Source organism: Propithecus coquereli, unplaced genomic scaffold, assembly GCF_000956105.1.
Source record: "Propithecus coquereli isolate 6110/MARCELLA unplaced genomic scaffold, Pcoq_1.0 Scaffold208, whole genome shotgun sequence".
Lineage (NCBI taxonomy): Eukaryota > Metazoa > Chordata > Mammalia > Primates > Indriidae > Propithecus > Propithecus coquereli.
The window spans coordinates 643923-663245 of NW_012145856.1; positions in this window are offsets into that span (position 1 = coordinate 643923).

The window sequence follows — 19323 nt, forward strand, 5'->3', positions numbered from 1 at the left end:
AAGTCTGTGTAGCCATCACAAGGACAAAGGTCCCTTCCACAGAGCTCTCCCACTTGTCCCTCTGGCAGACTCACACAGGCCTGCAGGACTTCTTCACAGTTCTGTGGGCAAGAGGGGCGGCCAGAAGCTCTTCCATGAATTGTAGTTTGACTCCTCAGAAAAGAGAGGAGCAAAAGGCTCAGGGAACAACAGGTTTAATTCATGAGAAATCCCTGCCTGGGACATTCAGAACAGTGCAGCTACAGAAAACAGAAACATCTGCATGGCCAGTGAGGAAGACAGAATTCTGAGAGGCAAGAAAGAACAGTAGGAATGTGGAGTTCATGGAGACTTCTGCATTGTGTCCACATTTAGTTTTTATAGGATTAAGAACTGCTTTTATTGTTTTTCCTTTTAGACCTTATTGATTAGAGTGCTTGGCGGTCTGTGGCTTTGAGGCCATCAAGCTTCAAAGCAGAGCTGAAGCAGGCACCCCAGTGTCCTTGCCATGAGTACTATTTCTTCTGTGTGACCCAAGCGGAGCTATCTTAAGGGAGGCTTCTCCAAGGCTATGCAGAGGGGCAATATGCCTTTGTCTCCATGTACTGGGACATGGGAGTTAGGGACCAGAGTCCTTGCTAAGGATTAGGAAACACAGAACGTGGAGTGCTGGAGAAAAAAGCAGACTGCCTCCAGCCTTTATGCAAGGCAGAGGCCAAAATGCAGCCTTCTGGTGCCCAAGCTGGACAAGGACAGCAGGACAGAGTAGAAAGAAAACAATGTTCCAAGTTAGGACAAACCTGTTCTCTCTGAGCATTCTTGACCTCCTAAATTAACAACCCATTGTTTTACCAAATGTACTGGTGATTATTTGAGCAGATGGGGTAATATTTAAGCTCAAGTACCCTGAATCACACTCAGATCACTTCTTGAGTTCCTGACTCTATAACAAGGTTCCAAATCAATAGTCCCAAATTATCAAGCAAAAACTGACTTGCATAATTCCTACTGCCTTTTTTACAGAAATGGACAAGCTAATCCTAAAATTCATATGGAAGTGCAAGGGACTCAGAATAGGCAAAATAATCTTGAAAAAGAAGAACAAAGTTGGAGGACTCATACTTCCCAATTTTAAAACCTGGTACAAAGCTATAGTAACCAAAAAGGCTGGTACTGGCATAAGATAGACAAACAAATCAATGGAATAAAACTCGTACTGATTTTTGACAATGGTGTGAAGACCATTTAATGGGGAAAGAATAGTCTCTCAACAAATGATAATTGGACAATTGGACATCTACATGCAATGAGTGAATTTGGACCCCTACCTCACACCATATGCAAAAATTAGCTCAAAATGGATCAACGACCAGAATATAAGAACTAAAACTATAAAACTCTTAGAAGAAAACATGCATTTAATCTTTGTGACCTTGGCACGTTTGACAAAAGGGAAAATAGATAAAATGAACTTCATCAAAATTAAAACTTGTGCATTATAGGATTCCATTAAGGAAGTAAAAAGAGGCTGGGTGTGGTGGCTCACACCTGTAATCCTGTCACTCTGGGAGGCCGAGGCAGGAGGATTGCTTGAGCTGAGGAGTTCAAGACCAGCCTGAGCAAGAGCGAGAGTCCCAGCTACTCAGGAGGCTGAGGCAGGAGGCTCGCTTGAGCCTAGGAGTTTAAGGTTGCTGTGAACTAGGCTGACGCATGGCACTCTAACCCAAGCAACAGAGTGAGACTCTCTCAAAAAAATTAAATAACGTGAAAAGACAACCTAAAAAATGGTTGCAAGTCATATATCTGATAAGAACCTAGTATCCAGAATATACAAAAAGCCCTTACAACTCAATAGTAAAAAGACAGCCTAATTTGAAAATGGACACAGTATTTAAATAGACATTTCTCTAAAGATAGGAAAATGGCTAATAAGCACATAAAAAGATGCTCAACGTCATTAGTGATTAGGGAAATGTAAACCAAAACCACAGTGAGATACCACTTTGCATCTGCTAGGATGGCTAGAATCAGAAAGAGAGATATCAAGTGTTGTCAAGGATGTGGAGGTATTGGAACCCTCATGCATTACTGGTGGGATGTAAATTGGTGCAGTCACATTATTTATGTATTTATTTCATTTTTTTTTTTTTGGAGACAAGGTCTCATTCTGTCACTCAGGCTGGAGTGCAGTGGTGCAATCATAGCTCACTGTAGCCTCCAACTCTTGCGCTCAGGAGATCCTCCTGTCTCAGCTTCCCCAGTAGCTAGGACTACAGGTACATATCATCACACCCAGCTAACTTTTAAAACTTTTTTATAGAGATGGGTCTCTATGTTGCCCAGGCTGGTCTTGAACTCCTGGTGTCAAGCGATCTTCCTACCTCGGCCTTCCAAAGTGCTGGGATTACAAGGCATGAGCCACTGTGCCTAGCTGGTTCAGCCACTTTGGAAAACAGTTTTGCAGTTCCTCAAAATGTTAAACATAGAATCACTATGTGACCCAGCAATTCCATTCCTAGGTACATACCCAAGAGAATTGAAAACATGTTCATACAAAATATTGTTCATGGAGGTTTATAGCAGCACTATTCATAATAACCAAAAAGTGAAAACAACACTAATGTCCATAAACTGATAAATGAATAAACAAAATGTGGTATATTCTTACAATGGAATGTTATTCAGCCATAAAAGGAATGAAGTACCAAAACATGCTACAACATGGATGAACCTTGAAAACATGCTAAGTCAAAGAAGCCTGACATAAAAGCCTGCGTATTGTATGGTTCTATGTATATGAAATATCTTGGAAAGGGTTGTGCTGCTGCCACTGGGAAAACAAAACAATCCGAGAATGATTTTGATTCAGACATGACTAATTCATCAGTAAACAGCTTTAGAAATCATTTCTAAAAACTCAGAGAAGAACAACAAAGCCTCTTCCATTGCTTCTTATATGTATTAATTATGTACTCTTTCCTTCTGTTCCAAATAAATTCTTCCATGGCTGAATTTATTTGGAATAGCAGTGAATAGTCATGCAGAATTAATTCAGATTAGAGATGCCTTTTAATATTCTGATATCTAGTTTTACTCAATAAATTTGAGAAACCAGCAGAATACATTTGAGAAGGGTACAAATAGTTCTGTAGTTATTTTTACTTCTGGTGCTGTTCTTTTACCATCTGAGCAGAGCATGTGTTTATAAGAGATGTTTGTTGTAGGGACTGGGTGCTGGTTTCTCAGTCATGTGTTTTTCCGTACCCTGGTCCATGAGAAGCACTGCTGTATGTGCAGGAAAGCATCTGTGCCAAGTTCAAAGGTACTTTTAGTCATGCAAATAGGAAAAACATGCCTACCCAACTATCCCCACTGAAACAGAATTAAGTAAAAGTAAGGTTTGCATCCCCAAATTAGGAGTTTTATAGGCTGCTGGTACATCTGCTCATTCTTCCCTCCAGAGAGAGATTACTCATTAGCAAATCTCCTCCAAGGGACAGGGGAAGGTATAGCTAGACTGATTACCCTAGAAGGTAAGGAATGTCCCCAGGAAAGAGAAGGAGAGGGATATAATTCTCCAAATCTCTCGGGAGGTCTCTACCTTTAGGGAGACACTATCACCAGTTTCTAAGGCCTTGGCAATTCAAACATGCTCTTTGTTCGGAAAGACTCCACCATGCAAAACTGTGAAATATTCATGAAAAGTTTTCTCCCAACACCTGGAGGCACAGCAGCCACCTTGTACTGTGAGGAGGAAAGCCAAATTAATGATGAAGGAGCAGAAAGACAGAGGGGGCCTGGGACTTTGGTGGCTTCCTTGAGCAACTCAACAAGCCCTGTACTCACTTGTTTAAACCTTGATTTCTCTTGCTAGGAGCCAAACAATATCCTAAATGCTATATTTCTTCTACTGGAAACTAACAGGACAAAAGAAAAGCAAAAAAGAAAAGAGTGTGAGAAGGACAATCATTACAAAAGAGTAAGAGTACGAAAGAGGTGCCTGTGTCATCTTCAGCACACCACGCCCTGCACATAACTCTTCACTCTCTCCGCTACTCTTCCCTGACTCTGTAAATGGCACCACCATTGGCTCAGTTGCTCAAGCTAAGTAGGTATTCTTGATTTTTCCCTTCCCCTTATCCCCCATATCCAATCCATCAGCAAGCCCTATGGGTTCTACCCACAAAATGTATGGTCCACTTCCACCACTTCGGTCTCCTACCCACCAACACCCTGAAGTCTCTGCCCTTCCACCCTGCAGTCCGTTCTCCCAGCAGCAGGGCTAGTCCAAGCACGCTGGTGATTAAAGCCTCAACAGATCTTGTCACTATTAGAATTCAGTTCTGAGCCCATGTGGTCCTGAGTGATTTTTCCAGTCTCACCTTGAAACACTCCAACTCTCATCTACTGGGATGATCAAGCAGCACTTAGCTTTCTTCCTATCTAGAACAAGCCAAGCTTTTTCTTATCACTGGGTATTGCTGTTCCTTCTAACTAAACACTGATCTTCAGCGTTTGTTGTTGTTGTTTGTTTTTTGGCCACGAGGTCTTGCTCTGTCACCCCAGCTAGAGTGCAGTGGTGTCACCAGAGCTCACTGTAACCTCAAACTCCTGGGCTCAAGCAATCTTCCTGCCTCCTGAGTACCTGGGACTACAGGTGTGTACCTCCACACCCGGCTAATTTCTCTATTTTTTTGTAGAGATGGGGTCTCACTCTTGCTCAGGCTGGTCTCAAACTCCTGACCTCCAGCAATCCTCCCACCTTGGCCTCCCAGAGTGCTAGGATTATAGGCCATGAACCACTGCACCCAGCCCCCAGCGTCTTCTATAATTGGCTCTTTCTCAAAACCAAGGTACTGATGCTGACATCACCTTCTCAGAGAAGCTTCCCTGATCTTTTCTGCTTTCCTTTTTCTATCGGATTACCCTTCTTAATTTCTTTATAGCACTTAATACAACCTGAAGTTGCCTTGCTTATTTTTTGTTTTTATTTATTGTCCACCCTCACTCTAACCCCCACTGGAACATCAGCTGCTTGGGAAGCAGGACCCTGCCCCATTCACCACTGTGCCTACAGCCTCTGGGCCAAGTACTGGCCCCTGGAGCCCTTAAGAAGATTGGTTTTGGTAGACATGACAGTGACCTCTCTTTTAGGAAAGAGACAGTAGATACTGTTTTATCACTTCAAAGTAGCCTTAGAGCAGCCTAAGAGCCCACCTGCCCACAGTCACTCTCTATCATATCACTGTTTTACTACCTTCGTAGCACTATTGCTATCAGATTCATGTTGGTTGTCTTTCTCCCCTCTCTATTCTAATGGAAGCTCTATGAGAGTAGGGACCTTATTTGTTGTATTCAACACTTTCTCCCCAGCACCTAGAACAGTAACTGGCAACATTCAATACACGCATGTTAAATGAATGAATAAAATGCATAGAAAAGAAAACTGACTTGCTTAAACAGACAGTCACCTGAATGTCTTTGGCAACTCAGAACACAGCCAGTCTGCAAAAGTTGGTTTGACCAATATGAAATTGCACAATTGGTGGCCATGATAAACACCCCTGGAAAACAAGGGTCAGCAAGGACGTTTCAAGCTTCAGAAAGAGAACACACTTTTGTAGTTGAATACATTGAGAACTAGAAAATCTTTGGAGATTGAAGTGGTCTCAAATGCAGATAAGGAGCCTGTAGACTGTCAAACAACCATTTCTTGTTATGTAAAGGAAGGCATGAACAAGACCTCTACCCTCCAGGAGCTCATAGTATGGGGAGCAGAAGGAGAGGGACAGACACTCAGAAATGCACAGCCCAACCGAGAAGTGCTCTATGGGAAGCAAGCACAGGCCTTGGCACAGCACAGGGAGTGGAGGGGCCAGAGAAGGTGGCCTCCGATCTAGCCTTGGCGACTTGGGTTTGTAGCCATAGGTGGAACTGAAGAGGAATTCTTGTTACCTACCCACATCAGGCAGAAAGCTGGCTGATGCAGTGTTTGGCACCCTTCTCTCCTACATAGTACTAGCACCATGAGCTAGAACTTTCTGGTTCTTTCTGGTTCTGGCAAAACCAAGGTAGTTACATTCACTGCCACTAGATGGAAGTACTTGGTCAAAAGTGCTCGCAACAGGTGTTTTACTGCAAATCAGCCCCAGTTCTGGTTTTGGTTTGGGGTTGGGGGGAATCCTTAGGAGTGGCAGTAGAATTTTATAGATTAAAAAGAAAATTTAATTCATTATATTGCACAGGGCATATGTAGTCATTTGCCAAAAAAGGTTAAAAAATCAAGCAAATACTAGAGTGTATAGGCTATTATATCCATAGTAGACTGGAAATTATTGCTTAAAAAAGAGAGAGGGGATAGGGGGAGTAGGAACAGTAAATGTTTTCCCAGAAAATTGTCAACACTGGAATTTTTCCGTGACAATTATCTTTCCTTACTATGTCATCTGCTACCGCCTGGCCAGATACCAGTATGCCCACATTAGTGATGTTAGGTAATAGTTAACTTTTTTCTTGATCTCCAAGTAGCAGTATCTTCTATCACTTTTGCCTGTCCCCCCAGATCCTCCATTAAGTAGATGATGATTGGAAAGCAGCAATTATATAAAATATTTGTAATATGTTAGAATCAGAAGGTAGGTTAGACCTTACCCACATTTTACAGATGCAACAAATAAAGTTGGGATCTCATCTCCAGGGTCACCTGGTTCTTTTAACAGTATAGGCATACCTTGGAGATACTGCAGGTTTGGTTCCAGACCACAGCAATTAAGTGAATATTGCAAAAAAGTGAATATTACAATAAAGAAAGTCACATGAATATTTTCATTTCCCAGTACAAATGAAAGTTACATGTATATATAGTCTGTTGAGTGTACACTAGCATTATGTCTAAAGAAAGCACATTAGTTTTAAAAATACTTTATTGTAAAGATGCTAATGATCACCTGAACCTTCAGTGAGTAATCCTTTTGCTGGTGGAAGAGTCTTGCCTCAGTGTTGATGGCTGCGGACTGATCAGGGTGGCTTGTTGCTGAAGGTTGGGGTGGCTGTGGCAGTTTCTTAAAATAAGACAACAGTGACATTTGCTGCATCAATTGACTCTTCCTTTCACGAAAGATTTCTCTGTAGCATGTGATGCTATTTGATAGCATCTTAGAACTTCTTTCAAAATTGGACTGAGCCCTCTCAAACCCTGCCGCTGATTTATCAACTAAGTTTATGTAACATTCTAAATCCTTTGTCGCCCTTTCAACAATCTTCACAGCATCTTCACCAGGAGCAGATTCCAACTCAAGAAAACACTTTTCTTCGCTCATCCGTAAAAAGCAACTCCTCATCTGTTAAAGTTTTATCATGAGGTTGCAGCAATTCAGTCACATCTTCAGGCTCCACTTCTAATTTTAATTCTCTTGCTGTTTCCACCCCATTTGCAGTAACTTCCTCCACCAAAATCTTGAACCCGTCAGTCATCCATGCAGGTTAGAATCAACTTCTTCCAAACTTCTGTTAATGTTGATATTTTGACCTCCTCCCATGAATCATGAATGTTCTCTTTTTCTTTTATTTTTTGTTGATGTGTAATAATTATACATATTTATGGGATATAGACTGTTATTTCAATACATGTATACAATGTGTAATGATCAAATCAGGGTACTAATTAGCATATACATCACCTTGAACATTTATCATTTCTTTGTGTGGTGAACATTCAAAATCCTCTCTTCTAAGTTTTCAAAAATGCGCACTGAATTATTGTTAACCATCTGCACCCTGTTGTTTAATGTAGCTACCTTCATCAATGTTCTTAGCTAGATCTGAGTAACTTACTGTAGCTTTTATATCAGCACTTGTTGCTTTACCTTGCACTTTTATGTTATGGAGACAGCTTCTTTCCTCAAACTTCTTGGAACAAATCTCTGGTAGCTTCAAGCATTTTTTTCTGCAGCTTCTTCACCTCTCTCAGCCCTCATAGAATAGAAGAGAGTTAGGGGCTTGACCTATATTAGACTTTGGCTTAACGGAATATTGTGGCTAGTTTGATCTATCCAGACCACTAAAATTTTCTCCATATCAGCAATAAGGCTGTTTTGCTTTCTTATCATTTATGTGTCCACTAGAGTAGCACTTTTAATTTCCTTCAAAAACTTTCTTTGCATTTATAACTTGGCTATCAATTTGACCCAAGAGGCTTAGCTTTTGGTCTATGTTGGCTTTCAACATGTCTTCCTCACTAAGCTTAAGCATTCCTAGCTTTTGATTTAAAGTGAGAGATAAGCAATTCTTGCTTTCACTTAAACACTTAGAGGCCATTGTAGGGTTATTAATTGGCCTAATTTCAGTATTGTTGTGTCTCGGGGAATAGGGAGGCCCAGAGAGAGGGAGAGAGATGGAGGAATGGCAGGTTGGTGGAGCAGGCAGAACACATACAACATTAAGTTTGCCATCTTATATGGGCATGGTTTGTGGTGCCCCAAAACAATTACAATAGTAACATCAAAGATCACTGATCACAGACCATCATAACAGATATAATAACAATTTAAAAGTCTGAAATATTGTGAGAATTACTAAAGTATGACACAGAGACAAAATACTATTGGAAAAGATGGCACTAATAGACTTGCTTCGTGCAGGGTTACCACAAACCTTCAATTTGTAAAAAGTGCAATAAAGCAAAGCTCAACAAAATGACGTATGCCATAATCTCCTTTTGATAGGATTAAGAGTCTCACTTCTTATTAACCAGGCTAGTACTATCTCCTGTTTTTATAATTTTATCTCTAGGAAAACTATACTTTAAAAAATACCAGCAGATCTTTTGTAAGGCAAAGTTATTCATTCAACAAATGTGCATTAAGCATTTGCTAGTTGCCAAGTACTGTATGAGGGTGGAGAGTCGAAACTGAATATGGTGGTCTCAGCCTTGGAGACACAAGTAGGGGAAGCCGAGGATATTACACAACTGAGTCCCTCAGTAGAGGAATGACTTTTTTTTTAACAGTGAACACAAATGAAAGAATAACGAATGAAAAAATATGGAGTGTCTAATCAACATCTCTTGAGTTGGGAAGATGATACAGAGTTGAAAGTGTGCAGGCAAGGAAATGAAAACACTGGAACATAGGCAAGGAGAGGCAGAGAGGCAGCAGGGGGACCTTACAATCTGGAGAATGCAGAGATCCCCTCCCTTCCCCACACGTTCCCATTGAGAAGGTTTATGAGGGATTCCTAGGTTTCTCTGGGCTCAGAGCAGCTGGGAACGTCAGCCATAGGCCAGCTCTCCAATGCCCCAGGTGGGCAGAGATCCGACCAGCTGTGGCAGGTGAAGTGGAGTCTGTCAGTTGTGCCTCAGGAGCATTCCCTGATGATGGAGATGACAGAGTTGTACCCAGCTGGACACCTGAGAACCACCAGATCAGTCTCATGATCCTTATTTTCCATGTTAATGAATCAGGTGATAATATCTAAAGCTAAAAGGAAAGAGGGGAGGGGAAAAGAGGGAGAGGAGAGAAGAATAGTTATAAAAGCATGTTATTTAGAAATATGGAGAAAATCACCAGAAAAAAAGTAGCTAAAAGAGCTGAAAGTGGTTGCAATCATCTCATTGCTTAACATTCTTTGTGTGTTTTTTAATTCTGGGGAGGGTCCTGGATTCTCAAACTTTAATGTACCCCCAAAACACTAGGGGCACTTGCTAAACACCTGGCGCCTGTGCTCAGAGACTCTCGGTGATGGGCACAGACATCCGAATGTTTAACCTGATATAGGAGTGGGGTGGATCGCTTTGGAAAATTGTCTAGATTCCAAGAGGGGTTAGAGAGTGGGGTGGAGAAGACCCCAAGTTCTCTTCCAGTTCCTCTCCTTTCTACCTGTGTAACTTTGAGCGGATCACTTGACTTCTCTGTTTTCTCATCAGTTAACAAGGGATTGTTTGCATTAGGTTGAGGCTTCTTGAACTTTTGGGGAGGTTAAGGTTGAGAATCTGGTGAAAGCTTTATCAGAAAAATTTAATCAGAAATTTTGCACACAGTTTGGGTGTTCCTGGATTCTTTGAAATCCTATAGACTCTTGGTTACAGTCTCTGGGAATAAATTTTCTTCAAGATGTCCCTGTCACCTCTGACATTCAAGGATGATCGGATTCTGGATGCTCTTGGCAAGCTGGCTGAGGAGGAGGACAGGACTCACTCTGGACAGCAGCTTTGGAATCCCAGCCTGTGGGGTGGTCTCTTGGCACACACCGAGTTGGTACCTCATACTGCCTTTTCTAGGGATAAAGAGCTAGTTGCTAACTTGGCAGATACAAACAAGATACAAATCGCCCCCACGTTCACCAAGATGTTAGGAGCTAAGCTTCCTGGGCATACTGGGTGACCAAGGACATCCAGGGCAATAAGAAAGTGGAACATCTCAAAAGAGGTTGCATTTAATCAGAAACTATCAAGAAAGATAAATGAATCAGCCCGAGGAAGTGGCCTGAGCTTTACCCTTTTTCTTCAGATGCCAGAAGAAATAGGCTTTCTAGATAAGCACAAAGTTTCTCCCAGTAATGACTGTGATAAGGGCTGTGATGCTAATTCCTCATCCCATCCATGGACGCATAAATGAAAAACTATGGGCTGAGAGAGCTCACGTTTACTAGGACGGAGTGAGGCAATCTGTGCAATTGTGAGGTCCGTCCAAAGGTCCTCAGTTGTCTTTGTCAAGTCCGAGGAGACCTTTCACTCAGACAGGAGCCGTGGTACAGCCCTGCCCATTATCTAGTCATACAATCCAGGTCTAATCAAAGGAGCCAAAGGCTCTAATCAAAGGCTCCTGCTGTTCCCCAGTATCAATGAGATTAATACAATATGTGGCTCGTGGCCAGCTGGCCAATGGTCGCAGGACCAAGTTCTTAGATAGGAAAAGCAAGCTCAGGGCCAATGAACCAGTGAGCCACCAACAGGGATGTATGTGCTGGCACTGGGCTCCTGAGCGCAGTCCATTGTTCCTACCAGCCTGGAAGAGGAGGCTCTTGATGTGGGAGTAGGGGAGTAGGGAGAAGGGTGGTTTGACTGTGGGGCACACATGAGAGAACTCACTTGCCCAAGATATGGATTTCCTTCATCAGCCTGCCATCCTCCCTTCTCATTCCCAGCCTGAAAATCCCACTAATACATCATGACTGGGTTACATAACATGTCACAATCAGGTTGCCCACTGCTCTGTCTGAGATTATGCTTTTCATGTTTGTTTGCATTTTGTTGTTATTTATGGTATGACATGATCACCTATATACTTATTATTGTTGTTATATTTTAGCATCTTTGCAATCCAAATTCTTTTGAACTGGTTTATGAAATCTAAAAACTGGAGTCACTGGGCTGTAAAAACAGGCTTGCCAAAGCACCCCTCTTCACTGCACCCTGCCCTGGTATTCTTATTCCATTGGACTTTTTTTATTAGTTCATCCGGTTAACACAAAAAATCATAAAATAATAAGAATAAATAACATACACTACAGAGTTACATGCCCCAGATCTATATAGAGATGATTCACAGATCTACCTGTACTCTACCCAAAAGGAGGTGCCCTTAAGAACAAAGGTTAAAGGTTACCCAAAAGCCATCATGACCAGACCTAAGTCTATTTTTCCAACTTCATTTCTCTCCATTCCTGTCGTTTCCTTAAGCACTCCTCTAGCCACGTTGACTATTTGCTTTCACACCTCTCTGCTTTGCATATGCTTTTCCTTATGCCTATAGTGCCATTCCCCTTTGATCAGACTGTTGAATTCCTCCTACCCATCCTTCAAGATTAGGCTTAAGTATCACCACCTCTGTGAAGTCCTCCCTGACTTCTTCCACCCCCTTTCCTTCAGGCAAGTCATATGTCCTTTATCTCTGTGCCCATAGCACCTGGACATATTTCTTGTTTAGTGTGTAACACACTACATTTGGAAGAGCTGGCTTGATTTTCTTCACTCCCTACTAAGCTCTGAGCTCCCTCTCTCAGAGATTCTACTACCTGTCTACTACCTGCCTCTTTGTATGCCCAAAACCTAAAATACAATACTTGACATATATTTGTGCTAAGAAGATTCACTGAACTCAAATGAAACAGAATGAAGCAAGTGAAATTTATTAGCTAAAACCTGCATCAACCATCATACTTAGTTAAAAACTTAAGAAAACTTTTAAAATTGGGAATAAAACAAAGTAACCCATTATTGCTATTATTGTTATCATAGTTCTGGCAGTCTTAGCCAAGACTATAAGGCAAGAAAGATAAATGATAGGTGAAAGGATTGGAAAGGAAGAGATAAAATTTGCATTATTTGAATATGATCAACAGTTTTTAAAAAAGAGGACTTCTGTTTCTGGCAAAGATTAAGCTTCCTACATGAAACAACAGTTTTCAAGATGCTGGACATCATACAATGAAGAAAACTGATCTCTGAGAAACTGGAAATAAATGATGTGAGTCTTACAATTGCACCAGCTTATTTCCTTGAGAGATTTTCTAGGTGATAGCATTGATGAGACACAGCTGAGAGTCCAGGAAGACCAAGTCAACTAAAGTTTGCAGAACAAGGTACTGGAGAGGATATAGCTGCATGAATAGAGAACTCCAGAGATCTGCAGAGGGTGCCCTTCAAGCGGTCCCCAGAGAACTGATCAACAAGGAAACCACCCAAGGCCAAAAAAGAGGAGAAATAAGAAGGTACAGAAAAAAATATTTAGAGAAATAATAACCAAAAACATTTCCAAATTTGACTAAAACTGTTAACATGCAGATCCAAGAAGTTCAACAAACTCCAAACACAAGAAACAGGAAGAAAACTATACCGCATCTCATCAAATTATTCAAATTATTGATTATTCAAAACTAATGATAAGGAAAAAAATATTTAAAGCAGCCAGAAAAAAAAAGACATGTTACATAGAAGAACAAAAGTAAAAATGATAGCAAACTTCTCATAGGAAACAATGCAAACACAAAGATGTGGAACAATATCTTTAAAGCAGTGAAAGAAATTCTGTCAACCTAGAATTCTATATCAGCAAAAATATCTTTCAGAAATGAAGGAGAGATAAAGACTGTTTCAGACCAACAGAAGCTGAAAGAATTTATAACCAGCAGACCCACACTACAAAAAAATAATAAGGAAGTCCTATAGGAAGAAGAAAAATAATAGCAGATGGAAATCTGGATCTACACAAAGGAATGAAGAGCAGAAGAAATGTTAACTATGTGGTAAAATTGTAATTATTATTTAAATCTCTCTAAAAAATAATCGATTTAAATATAAATAATAACAATGTAATGTGGAGTTCATAACATACATAAAGGTAAAATGTATGACAGCAGCACAAAGATCTGGAGGAAAGAAATGAGAGTATACTCTTTTAAGGTTCTTATACTATACGTAAGATGTAATATCACAGCTAGCATGTGATAAGTTGTGTACTCTAAACCCTAAAGCAATCACAAAAATAATAAAGATTTCATATCTAATAAACCAACAGAGGAGATAAAATAAACCAACAGAGGAGATAAAATGGAAACATAAAATATGTAATTAATCAAAAAGAAGACAGAAAGAATAAAGAAAAAGGAGATAAAGAATAAACGGGACAAATGGTAAACGAACAGCAGGACGACAGATTTAACCCTAACTATATCAATGAATGCTTTAAAAGTTTATGGTCTATAAGTTTAGGCAGTGGTTTCTAGACACAACACCAAAAGCACAAACAGTAAAAGAAGAATTGATGAATTGGACTTAATCAAAATTAAAAGATCTTTGACTTCATAGGACACCATCACAACTCACAAAATGAGAGAGAATATTTGCAAATCATATGTCTGATAAGGAACTTGTGTCTAAAATATATAAAAATCACTTACAATTCAACAATTTAAAGACAACCTCTCCTAGCACTCTGGGAGGCCGAGGTGGGAGGATCGTTTGAGCTCAGGAGTTCGAGACCAGACTGAGCAAGAGCAAGACCCCATCTCTACTAAAAATAGAAAGAAATCAGCTGGACAACTAAAAATATATATATAAAAAATTGGCCAGGCATGGTGGCGCATGCCTGTAGTCTCAGCTACTCGGGAGGCTGAGGCAGTAGGATCGCTTGAGCCCAGGAGTTTGAGGTTGCTGTGAGCTAGGTTGATGCCACGGCACTCTAGCCTGGGCAACAAAGCGAGACACTGTTTCAAAAAAAAAAAAAAGACAACCTAATTTTAAAATAAGCAAAAGATTTGGATATACTATTCCCAAAAGAAGATATACAAATGACAAATAAACACATAAAATTATACTCAAAATCATTAGCAATGAAGGAAATACAAATCAAAACCACAGTGAGATACCACTTTACACCCACTATAAAGGTGGAAAAATAACAACTGGTGGTAAGAATGTGGAAAAATTAGAACCCTTATACCTGCTGGTATAGGAACAAGATTGGGTTCTGTTAGTAAGGAAGATGGGTATAGATGTATGTCAGGGAGCAACCAGAAGTCTCTACTGCATTAATAAGCATATATGCAAGGTCCCATTCCCAGATCAGGAGTTAAGAGTCTAGGACTTGAATACCAGCTCCGACACACAAGAATGTGGGAACTTTGGAGCTGATTTCTTTGGCCTCTTATCATCAAACATGAAGGCGAAGTTTGGACTCCCTGATCTCTATAATATATTTAGCCCTGCAATTTACAATTGAAGTAACAGGCTTTGGGACAATTGGTGAGTTGCCCACTCTCCTATACCTTCAAATTCTGCACAGCAACTTAGGGGGCAAAGAGGTGCCTTCAGCCCCTGGGATCCTCAGTCTTTGTCCTTTAAGAAGATGGCCACATGGTTGATCTCCATGAATTCTCTCAGCAATGCCTACAGAGAACGGAGTTGACCCCTGGGAGGTTCATGGCTCTGCAAACTCCTCAAGGACGAGGGCTGCAATTTATTAGTGTCTGAGATATTAACAAAGAATGAGCAAAGTTCTCGAACAAGATAAATGCTTAATAAATATTTGTTGAATGCGTGAGTAAATAAACTGCTTATTCTTCCACAAATGAGAGAGTTGTGGTCAGGGAGACTGATGCACCCTCAGGATTGTGTAGCCAGGAATCCCTAATGTCTGTCTGTAAATCCTGCACTTTCTTCGACTTAATCACAATGCTTACTTTTTATGCCCATTGAAGATATTGAGAGTGGAAATGTGAGTAAGGAACAGGTACCATCCCCAAGAGTCACTGAGGATGTTTGGCAGCAATAAAACTGCTCCTCCCCGAGACCCCTCCCACGTGGCTCAGCCCAGGCTGACATGAGCTGCTAGGAAAGGCCAGGGGTTGCTGCTGCAGCCTGGGGTGTTCCGAGGCAATATGAAAACCTCCTTTCTTCATTCATTCATTATTTAACACCTACAATGTGCCAGACACTGATTTCTCTGGCTCTCTGGTCTAGAAGCCAAACTTGCTAGAGATGAGCTAGCAATGAAGAGAAATGTCCAAATCCTGAGTATTTATTTCATTCAGATGTGAACCTTGCCTTGCATTTAGGATGAAGATTTGAAAGGGAGGCATCTCTGATGTAGTGGAGGCAGTTCTAGGCTTACCGTCAGAAGGCTTTCCTAGCTGTGTAGCCTCAGGCAAGACAGTTTCCCTCCCTGAGTCTCAGTTTTCTTTCTGGTCAAATGGGAGTCATTATATATGCTGTGTCTGCCCAACAGGTAGTTGGAAATGAGTAAGTCTTGGTGAGCTGTGCTATGCAGGATAAGGGGGTCATCATTTTATTCTAGTCTTCAGGAATTTGAAGTCTTTTTTAATCAGTCTCCCCAATGACAATAGAAAATCTCAACCGAAACCAGGGTCGAGAGTTTGTCCACTGGGACCTATTTGGCAAAGGAGTCAAGTGAATGGTTTGAGACCCCTGACTGGTTCCATCTGGGCCCACATATCTTTGTAAGCCTCTTATCATGGCTAATCCTGCCTTTGTAGCCTCTTATCATGGCTAATCCTGCCCTTTTCCGAGACACCAGGGTTTTACTTTGCCCTGTGGAAAACTGCCATCAGAGCTACTTTCAGCAAAGACAGCCAAAGAAGGGTGACAGCCTCCAGTCCCTTAAATTATAAGGGCATAGTTTAGTCAAATAATGTTCAGTTGAAATTTAACCCAATCGTTAAAAGCTTCAGTCACAGAGAAATTTGGGTTAGAGTTGAACGTGTGATTAAAAACATCCCACATACACACGCCTATCAGCAGATGGGGTGATGTGTCTCACTCCCACTCTTAGTGGACAGTGTGTACCGTGTGAGCTCTGTCTGCAGCGTGCAATCCTGCACTTCCCAGGTTATTTCCCTGGGGCCATTTCCCACCTATGGCAGTGAACTTTAGAGTTTCTATGAGGTACTTATAAGAAAATTGCTAAATAGACTCCAGACCCTTTCTCATAATCTCTGATTACTCTCTCATCTTCACTCTGTGCAAGACATTTGTTCCCCTGCATAAACAAAGATCCTTCCAGGAGGCATTTATTGTTGAAATTTGAGACACTTGTTTTATTCTTATCTGTGCACTTAGCCATTAACTAAGCATGTCCTGGGTGCCTTTTGCTCTCAGCAACTTTGCTAAGCTCCAGAGATGTAAATAGAAACATAGTCCCTGCCCTCAAGAAACTTATAAGTAATAAACAAAAGAAAACAGAAAAAGAAATGTCATTACAGACCCAAAACTTCTATGTCCAATTTTATCATTGTACCCTTGACTTAATATTATGATTAATATCTTCTAAAATTTGAAATCGTCCTAATCATAAATCAACAGACTGAGAATAACAGTAGAAAATGTGCTCTTTGTACTTTAGGAGAATTTTACTTCTTAATAAAATTTCTCCATATTCAAAAATGTAATAGGTCAACCATAGTTTGAGGCACAAAGGGAGAGAGAGTAATTCAGGGAACCCCAAGATTTTCCCTTCAGCCACAGACCAAATGGAGCCCTCAGTATGTTTGTGCCCGTTGGCCACATTGCAGAAGATGTCAGAGGTACCGTATGAAACCTACCACTCTGAGACCTTGGCAGGCTCAAAAACTGTACAGAGCATTTGGTGAGGTGCCATTTACGTGAGGGAGTCCCAAACGTCTAGCGACTTGCACATTTATGAGAAGCATCCTGATGAAGGATTTACAGTGGTTTCTTCCAAGTGGAATCACTCCTAGGTCCAGTACAAAGAAAGAGAAGATGGGAGCAGTTTTGACATTAATGGATCCATCTGCCCTGGTTTCCATACAAGTTTCCTGTGAATCTGGTGAGTGTGGATTCTCGTAGATCATAATCCACCTGGGAAATCTAAAGAAATCTGACTTCTCATCTTGCATGGATATCACTAGTAGGGATGGGCCCAGGTTCTGGAACTGGACTCTGTGGGTTTGAATCCTGAATCTTCAGTTTCTCACCTGGGAGACCTTGGGAAAGTCCCCTTACTTCTCCGTGCCTCAAAGTACTCATCTCTAAAATGGGTTATAATGCCTTGTAAATGGGATAATTCACATGCAGGTGCCAAATAACAGTGAGTGTTCAGGAATTATTAGCTGTGTGTGTAGCCGTGACAGCCAAGGGCCTGCTGGAGGGATGCAGTGATTCTGCAGCCGTGAATCCTCGTGAGACAGCTGACCGTGTCTAGACCTGGAAGGAGATGGGGCAGCAGCTTTTCTCACCCCTATAGGTGGGAGGTGGCACCTATGCTTCTGAGGAAGAGGGAGAGATTGGGCTGAATATTTCTCACATGGCAATGACTGCCTCATTTAAAACAATTTTAATCATACAATAAATACATGATGACATTGTGAGAAAAAGTCAGTAAAAAGTACCTTTCCATTCTCCTCTGTGCCCACGGCTCTCTTCAGAGGTGACCGTTGCTCACAGTCTGGGATGTGCCTTTCCAGACGTTCTCTGCATGGGGGTAGATGGGTACATATGATTTTGGTTATTGGGTTTTTTAATTGAAATGAAATCATTCTATATATTTTTCTGTAACTGCCTTTTATTACCTAACAGTACATTTTTGGAACTATTTCCAAGTCTGTATAAACAGAACTTATTCATTTTTCTTAATGACTACCCAGTAATTCAAATCACAGATGGGCCACAATCTATATAATCAATCTGTAATCAAAACTGATAGATATTTTGGTTATCCTTCTTCCCCTGTTTTTTGCTTTATTAAACAACACTACAAAGAGAGTATCAGTGTGGAGGTTATTCCTTCATGAACCCAAATAGGTTCAAAATTCTAGGTTAAGGATATTCTAGGTCACAGACCCTTAAAAGGGTTAATTAAATGAGAAGGTGCTATATTTTGAAGCAGAACCAGATTCACTTTAGATTGATAAATATTTACTGAGCCCATACCATATATATGTTGTCCTGAGCTTCGGAAACCAGGAAATCCCATCAGGTAACGGGAGCCTGGCACAGGGATTGGCAGCCTGAATGGATTCTGCTGAACAACTTTCATCTGGTTTTTGCTGTTTCTACTGAGCTATTGACACAGATGCTGGGTTTCACCCTCAGGTTTTAAGGATACCATGGACAAACAATCTACTAGAACTGGAGGAGAAGAAGGAGAGGAGGAGGCATGGTGTGCAAATGCACAAATAACCATTGTTACAATCTTACAGCTATTACTTCATTCACCAAACATTTGCTGAGCCTGTCTCTGGGCCAGGAACCAGAAAAGTCCAGCACAGGAGGTGAAGTGAATCCCTATACCCTGCCACTGAGCACCTTACCATCCAGAGGAAAAGAAGACATAAGCCTAGGTGAGGTCGTAAGATAGAGTAGTCCAAACAATAAAAGGGGCGGAGATTTAGATCAAGAGAGTTCAGAGTGAGAAGAAAATACTTCCGGCTAGGATAAGGGGGAAAGGGAAGGGACAAGAATGACTCTTCTCTCTGCACTGGCCATCTCAAGGGATGGCATTAGCACCCCCATGGAAACCCAAGCTGGGCTTCTAGGTTTGTCTTCAATCCCTCCACTTCCCTCATGCCCTATAAGGGACCCCCAAAGGCTCTCTGTTGCAATTACAGAATATCTCTCCAATTCATGCCCTCCTACCTACTCCCCAACTCGGGTCCTTATCCTCTCTTGCCAGAATTTTTGCAAGAGTTTCCTAACCCATTTCTCCACCTCCAGGTCTGCTCCGCCACCCACCTACCCCATCTTGTCTTTCCTGCTGCCTTGAGAGTAGTCTTCCAAAATCACAAATCCGATCACTCCTTTGCTTAAGAACTTTTGCTGACTTTCCATTACCCAGAAGGGCAAATCCAAAATTTTGTCACTAGCATATCAGC